The 6,681-nt window shown below is 46.5% G+C and overlaps 1 long non-coding RNA gene across 3 annotated transcripts; it reads right to left on the minus strand.

The window, feature by feature from the left end:
- Positions 1–3,753: 3,753 nt before the first annotated feature.
- LOC121365211 lies at positions 3,754–5,960 on the minus strand. Of its 3 annotated transcripts, XR_005956971.1 has the most exons (3): positions 5,802–5,929; positions 5,354–5,645; positions 3,754–4,819 (listed from the first exon to the last, which is right to left on the minus strand). It is a non-coding gene; the product is annotated as an uncharacterized LOC121365211 (long non-coding RNA). The 3 variants fall into 3 exon arrangements; XR_005956970.1 differs by lacking the exon at positions 3,754–4,819 and having other exon boundaries at positions 4,840–5,645; positions 5,830–5,960; XR_005956969.1 differs by lacking the exon at positions 3,754–4,819 and having other exon boundaries at positions 4,840–5,645.
- Positions 5,961–6,681: the final 721 nt, after the last annotated feature.

The raw sequence follows: 6,681 nt of genomic DNA on the forward strand, positions 1-6,681 counted from the left end.
CAGATTGTTGAAAATTGATGACCACAGGAAAGTCATTCTAGGAAAAGTAGAAGATATCAGAAAAACAATATTAAAACCTAGCTGGTGGAGTAATGTATTAGAGATGAGATGATAAAAGAAATTAAGATTTTTCCTTTTATGTGTTACAACTGTTTTGATATTTCTTCCTTGTGCAATCCCCTTGTTTTATTTTGCCAGCATAGTCTAGAAGATGCAAGTAAACAAGAAATATTGCTCAAGCCAAATGATTTACAAAGAATAAGAGGGGGGATTTTGAAAAATGCATATTTTATGATTGGCTTTTTGCAAATATTAAAATGAATATTGTATGTGTTATGTTAGAAAGTTATGCTGTATTAATTTTCTCAAGTAGTGTGTTAAATATAGTTTTAGGTTATAACATAATGTTAAAATAGAAACTATGCTATGTAAGATACTTTTTTTAAGAAAGAAAGGACTCGCAGCAAGATAGCAGCCACAAGACACCTAAATCTTTCAGAGAAAGAGAATTTATTGCTCTTTTATTAGGAGAAACTAACTTCTTCCCGCCATGAAGGCACCGTTAGGATTCAGAGGAAGAAGTTGTGATATATAAGTAATTCGTGCTGTTTAGAATATAAAATAAATATATGTTATAGTGTTTAGAAAGAATATACAAAGATGATTTAAACTCGCATGCGGGGTCTGAGGAATGCTACATACTATGGAAGAACCGCATATCATTACAAAATTGCAGCCCACATCAAGAAAGGATCTAATTTACAATCAAAAGAACTTAGCCGGGGTGGAGACCAACTGCACCTGAACGATCATCACTGGGCAAACGCTGCGATCAAGATAGTAGGAGCTATTGGAAGAATTGCATTCAAATGTCAAGTTCCTGTAACCTCACAGCCAGCCATCACTGCCTGTCAGGAGCTACATTGTCAAACACAACCCGGATGAAGAAGACAACATGAATATGCTTGACCAGTGCTCATCGCTGGCCAGGAACTGTATTCTCCAGTCCAGCTTGAAGAAAAGAAACAACATGAATATGATTGAGTATGAAAAGAACAAGAGAGACTCTGCCTCGGGCCACAAAAATAGTATAAAAACAGACTGTACCAGACCGCATTTGTGCACACATGGGGTCCGATGCAATAGAGGTCAGATCATGGTTCACCCAATGTCGAATCCCAGGGTCGATGCTGTCCTTTTTTTGTGTAGCTTTCGAGACTGTATATTGGTCGCGCAATAAATTATATTTTTAAATTTTTATTAAATTGGCTTAATTGATTTTTTACCAATACCAAAGCTCACAATGACCAGACAAAATCCTCTGTTTGAATGGAATTTATGCATCATGTATGAGGCTATTGTTTTTAAGGGTTAATCCTCTGTTAACGGGTGTCCTTTTTCGGGTGTATTTTGGCCAGAAAAAGGTACCCGGACATCCGTAACTCTTTGTTTTTATTGTCCCATATTGTCCTAATCTCAGTTGTTCAAATTTTATATTACTATTGTTATAACCATTTTATTACTATTAAACTTTTAAAATTTTTAAAAACAAGTGATTGGCGTTTTTCACAACCGTGTTCTTTGGCTGTTGGCCAGGAGCACCCCAGAGCTGGAAATACTGTCCTTCTTTTATCCTATTATTATTAAACTTGTAAAAATTCTAAGGAGTAAACTGTTTTTCACACTAACTTGCATTCCCAACTCAGTCATCAAATCCCATCCTAGCAAATCACAATCACAACTAGGAACAGAAACTCATGCCTTTCAAACCCATCTCACACACTCACCAATAGTGGTTGAATAAAGCACACAGGCTCATCTTTGCCACTTACTCCCTGAATTATCAAAAGAATCCCCTTTCGTAAGGGCTCCAGTGTGGTGAGCCCCCGGTACATTAGAAGATCCTGACACCCTTAACAATCCATTTCTAATGTTCTCCTTTTGTTTTTTTACAAATGGCACATTGATTCCTTCCCAATCGAGGTTGTAAAAACTGCTATTATCCTTGTCTGTACCTTTACCTTTTCCTCATCCTTTCTTTCATATACCTGATGTGCCTTTCTAACCAGCGCTTGCAAGGGCTCACTGCCACCTCTCCAGCCCCTGCTCCTGCTGCGTGTGAGCTCTCACTCTTCCACAAGCTCTGCAAAATCATTCGCCTCCCTGGTGATCCAAACAAAATCCCTTCTTATATAGGGCCAGGCTTTGGTGACACATTGTATCTTAAATCAAAGCCGGTCCCTGTATCTTACACTGTACACCAAAGCCGGTCCCTGTCCTGCCGGACTGTCCAGACGCACACCCCCCCCAGCAAACCCGTCCAGGTCCCCGGGCGCTCTCCCAGCACCACATGCTCTGCAAAGCACCAGATGCTGGCGCAGCTCAGGGAGGGCACAGCTGGCAGCGTCACAGGGACGGGCAAGCAGACGGGACGTCCCAGAACCTCATGGGGGCCGGGGGCCACTGCAGCCCCTGCCCCGGGGGGGGGGGTGGCAGCATTGGGCACCGCCTGACACTGAGCCCATGGCTGCCCCACAGCCCCAGCTTGGTCGTGCACCTCCCCACTGGTCCCCAGCCCGTGCCACCGGTCCTGCTCTCTCGCACCTGGCCTCAGCACTCCTCACCATAGAGAAATCCTCTCAAGTCCTGAGTAGTAAGTGGTCAACCCCAAATCCTCCACCCTGGCTTCATAATGACCAGGGGAGGGGTGGGGGTGTAGGAGCAGTACCTCCCTGTTTTCCATATCCTGGAAGCTGGGAGTACATAAGACTTGCAGCCGGCCCTTTATTAGACTGGAGACTATGAAGATAAGGCAGAGAACATACCAGTTCTCACTGTTTCTCTTTCCTTATCATACAGTGTCCCGTTGCTATTTGCCTTAACCATATTCCTCCACACTCCTCTTCAGCCAATCCTTTTCCAAGATTCCTTCTCGACTGCCCTTATTGACCGTTCTGGGCGTCCATGTCCTTAACTGCCTCTGGGAGAATGTGCAAAACATCTCAACATTCTCCCAAAGGACCCTTTGAAAGTATTTTGGGATTGTCATCCCTATAGTTGAGACCTTTTCTCAACTTTCCTTTACTGCCCCTCCAGGCATCCTGCCATGTTTTACTCCCCGGTGAGATTTCCAGTGGTCCTTTCCTGTGGACTCTTCATGAAGCCCCCTGGTCTGCCTCTCGTCTGTCTCCTGGACTGTCTCGGGTACCCAATCAATCGCCCAGTGCCGGCCAGTGTCAAAGGGAGCTGGTCACCGAAACTGGGTGAGGCGCGCCTCCAGCTCCTCTTGCCGTGTGCTAGCCCTAGATGGTGGAAGGATCCCAGAAGAGCTCCCATCTTGTGTGGAAAATCACACTATGAAAAAGCAGTATCCATAAAGGAGACAGAGGAGCCCTGCAACTTTATTCAAATAAAGAGAGAGAGTCCACTGGGGCACATGTCTGCAGGGTTTTCCCTCTTGAGGTTTTGGAGGACACTGCCTCCATTATCCTAAACTCCTGGCAGCATGTTGCCCTCTTCCTTTCCCCATTAACTGAGGTACTAGGAAACCTACCCGAACCGCCTACCACATATCCCCCCTTGAACCTGTCATTTTACCCCAAACATCAGAAGTTCAGGCTTGTGCAGACCCACTTGGCTGTTTCAGGAGCCAAGCTGTCTGGGCTCTGTAACAAACCTGCTGCTTGAAGTTAGTAGAGACATTAAGACCTGTTTCAAAGATGTTAACACCCATACCCTCACCCATCCTTGTGTGGAAAATCACACTATGAAAAAGCAGTATCCATAAAGGAGACAGAGGAGCCCTGCAACTTTATTCAAATAAAGAGAGAGAGTCCACTGGGGCACATGTCTGCAGGGTTTTCCCTCTTGAGGTTTTGGAGGACACTGCCTCCATTATCCTAAACTCCTGGCAGCATGTTGCCCTCTTCCTTTCCCCATTAACTGAGGTACTAGGAAACCTACCCGAACCGCCTACCACATATCCCCCCTTGAACCTGTCATTTTACCCCAAACATCAGAAGTTCAGGCTTGTGCAGACCCACTTGGCTGTTTCAGGAGCCAAGCTGTCTGGGCTCTGTAACAAACCTGCTGCTTGAAGTTAGTAGAGACATTAAGACCTGTTTCAAAGATGTTAACACCCATACCCTCACCCATCAAATTTTTTGTAAAGACATTAGCACACATCTTCCCTATCATTACCATAACTGTTTTTGGGTCCCAAAGTGATGGAACTTTGTCACCACCTGCTGTTATCCATAGTTTTTCAAATTCTCTCTAAATTTCCTCTTCCCTCATAATTACTCTCATTGTTTCTTCTGAAGACTGTGTGATCCTGTACAGTCTTCAAGCTTGTATACTGGGGATTAGTCCTGACAGTCTGGTAATACCTAGGCCACCATCTCTTGTGCTGGAATAAAGGATGGCATCAGATATACTTGAAGGTAAATGCAATCAGTTCTTGATGGCAAATCTAATTGCCAAATCAAGACTCAAAGTCCATGGCTTTCACACCAGCCTGGTCTGCCAAATAGATCAATCTGGGGATAGTATATCCTTTCAAGATGTCTACCTTCTGAAATGGTTTTAAAAGAGCCTTTTCAATCTGATGTAGCCAATCTTCCAGTTTTCACAGTAAGTCTGTTTTTGATATTCCAACCCATGGATCAATGCAAAATCCCAGGTATTTCTCAGTTATCAGGATCAGTCATATTGAGGGGCAGGCCATTAATTGTCCCTGGTGGACAGTCACTGATGGTATATGAGTCCTTGATAGGCTTGATATAGAAGTCATAGCACTTCTCCCCTTGCATCCTGAGGCCTGTAAGATCACAAAAAGCATTTAAGATTTCAATATTTCTCTTTATTCTCTCCCATGATCCACTTAACAAAACAAGGTCATCTGGAAAAGTCATAAATGTTAAATTTTTCTCACAACATTGGTAACCATATCCCTCCTCTCCAAGCTTCCACAGCAGAGGGTTCACAGCTAGGTTAAATAGGATCTGAGACATTGAATCACTGATTCCCAATCCAAATCCTAATAGGATCCGACTGCTCATCCTTCAGGTTGATATACATCTTGATGTTACCATATATGCTTGCAATCAGAGCAATAATATGATGGTCCACACCCTTTTGCCATGTCTGGGATGATACCAGAGAGCAACCAAAGATGGAACAGTTCCATTAACTGGAACTGGATCTATTTTAATAAGATCCCTCAAATTAAGATTTCTTTCACTGTGACCACGGCTTGGAATGCCAAGTTGTCCATTTGGCCAACTGATCAAAAAACACCAAGGCCCTTGAATGTTTCGGGTAATTCCCATCTCAACTTGAACACCATGTGCACCTTGTCAAGAGGGATACTCCATCTCAGGGATTCCACCACATCCAGGATATTGTTGGCACAGCCAGATGATAGGGAGGAAGCAACCTATAACACCGTCTCTGGGCAGAAGTCAACTCAATTACCATGAAGGCATTCCAGCAGGACCACAAGGAGGTGTGACATCTGCAGCTCTGCCCAGCTAGTAACTATGGTCGTGTCTTAAGTCATAGTTCCTCCGGCCAGAAAGGTTTGCCACACATCTCCCAAATCCTGATGGCTTGACATAGTGGACGGCAATACTATTTCTCTCAATCTAGAAAGTGAGCAGAGCCAGAGAAATGCTTTACCTTAGTAAAGAAAGGGTCCTTCTCCCTCACCCCCCCTCCAAAAAAAAAAAAAAAGCAAGCAAACATCGCCCTAAGCAGCACCACTGCCCTCGTCCGGCGGCAGAGAAAACAGAGCTCCCCACCTCATCGAGTTACGAAGGCGAAACCCACCGCTAGCTCCACAGAAACGACGAAGTCGAGATGGCGGCCACCCGGCGACAAGAGAGAACCGCTGTAGTGGACTGCGTCTCCAAGAGCCAATTGTAGCCAGCCTTACTGCTGAAAGAAAGAAGACTACAACTCCCGGCAGCCGCCGCGCGGCCCGGCTAGGGGACCTGGGAAGGACGGCGAGGGGCGGAGCTAATAAATAGTGGCACTTAGCACTCGCCTTGTGTAAGATGGTGGTGGCTGCTGCGCTCTAAGTGGAGTGCGTGGCAGGCAGACGCGTACTTGTGTCTCCTCGCCGCCTCTGTGTTGTGGTTTTAGCCGCGGGTAGGGGCTGTGGAGCAACAGTGAGAGGGAAAGCCAGGCTTGCGTGCCTCGGCGCCGGCCGGTTGCTGGTGGTACTACTCAAGAGCCCGCTGCTCTCGTCCCTTCAGCAGGAGGAAGCTGAGGCTGCTGTGGGCGGGGCTCGCTCGGTTCTTCCCTGCTCGGCTATGTCGGACAATCAGAGTTGGAATTCCTCTGGTTCCGAAGACGATCCCGAGACAGAGCTCGGGCTGCCTGTTGAGCTCTGTGGGGTACTCAGCAAGGTAAGCTGCCTTTCCTCCTCCCCGCAGCCTGTGCCTGACGGCCTCTCGCTTCCCTTTTCCGCGTCGCACTACAGTCCCCCTCCTACAGCTTGGCCCTAACCCTAATTCTGAAGCTGGCTGAGGGCTGTCAGCCCCGGCTGCCTGTTTCCTCCCCACCCCGCTATTCCGGAGGATCAGGCTAAGGCTCCTGCATCCCCCAGCGCCGGTGGAGGGGCCTGGTGGGGGCGTGGAAGGCGCCGTCATGGCCGATGCAGCCGCCACCTGATGGCGT

This window comes from Pyrgilauda ruficollis, unplaced genomic scaffold (assembly GCF_017590135.1).
Source record: "Pyrgilauda ruficollis isolate IOZ18807 unplaced genomic scaffold, ASM1759013v1 scaffold906, whole genome shotgun sequence".
NCBI classification, from domain to species: domain Eukaryota; kingdom Metazoa; phylum Chordata; class Aves; order Passeriformes; family Passeridae; genus Pyrgilauda; species Pyrgilauda ruficollis.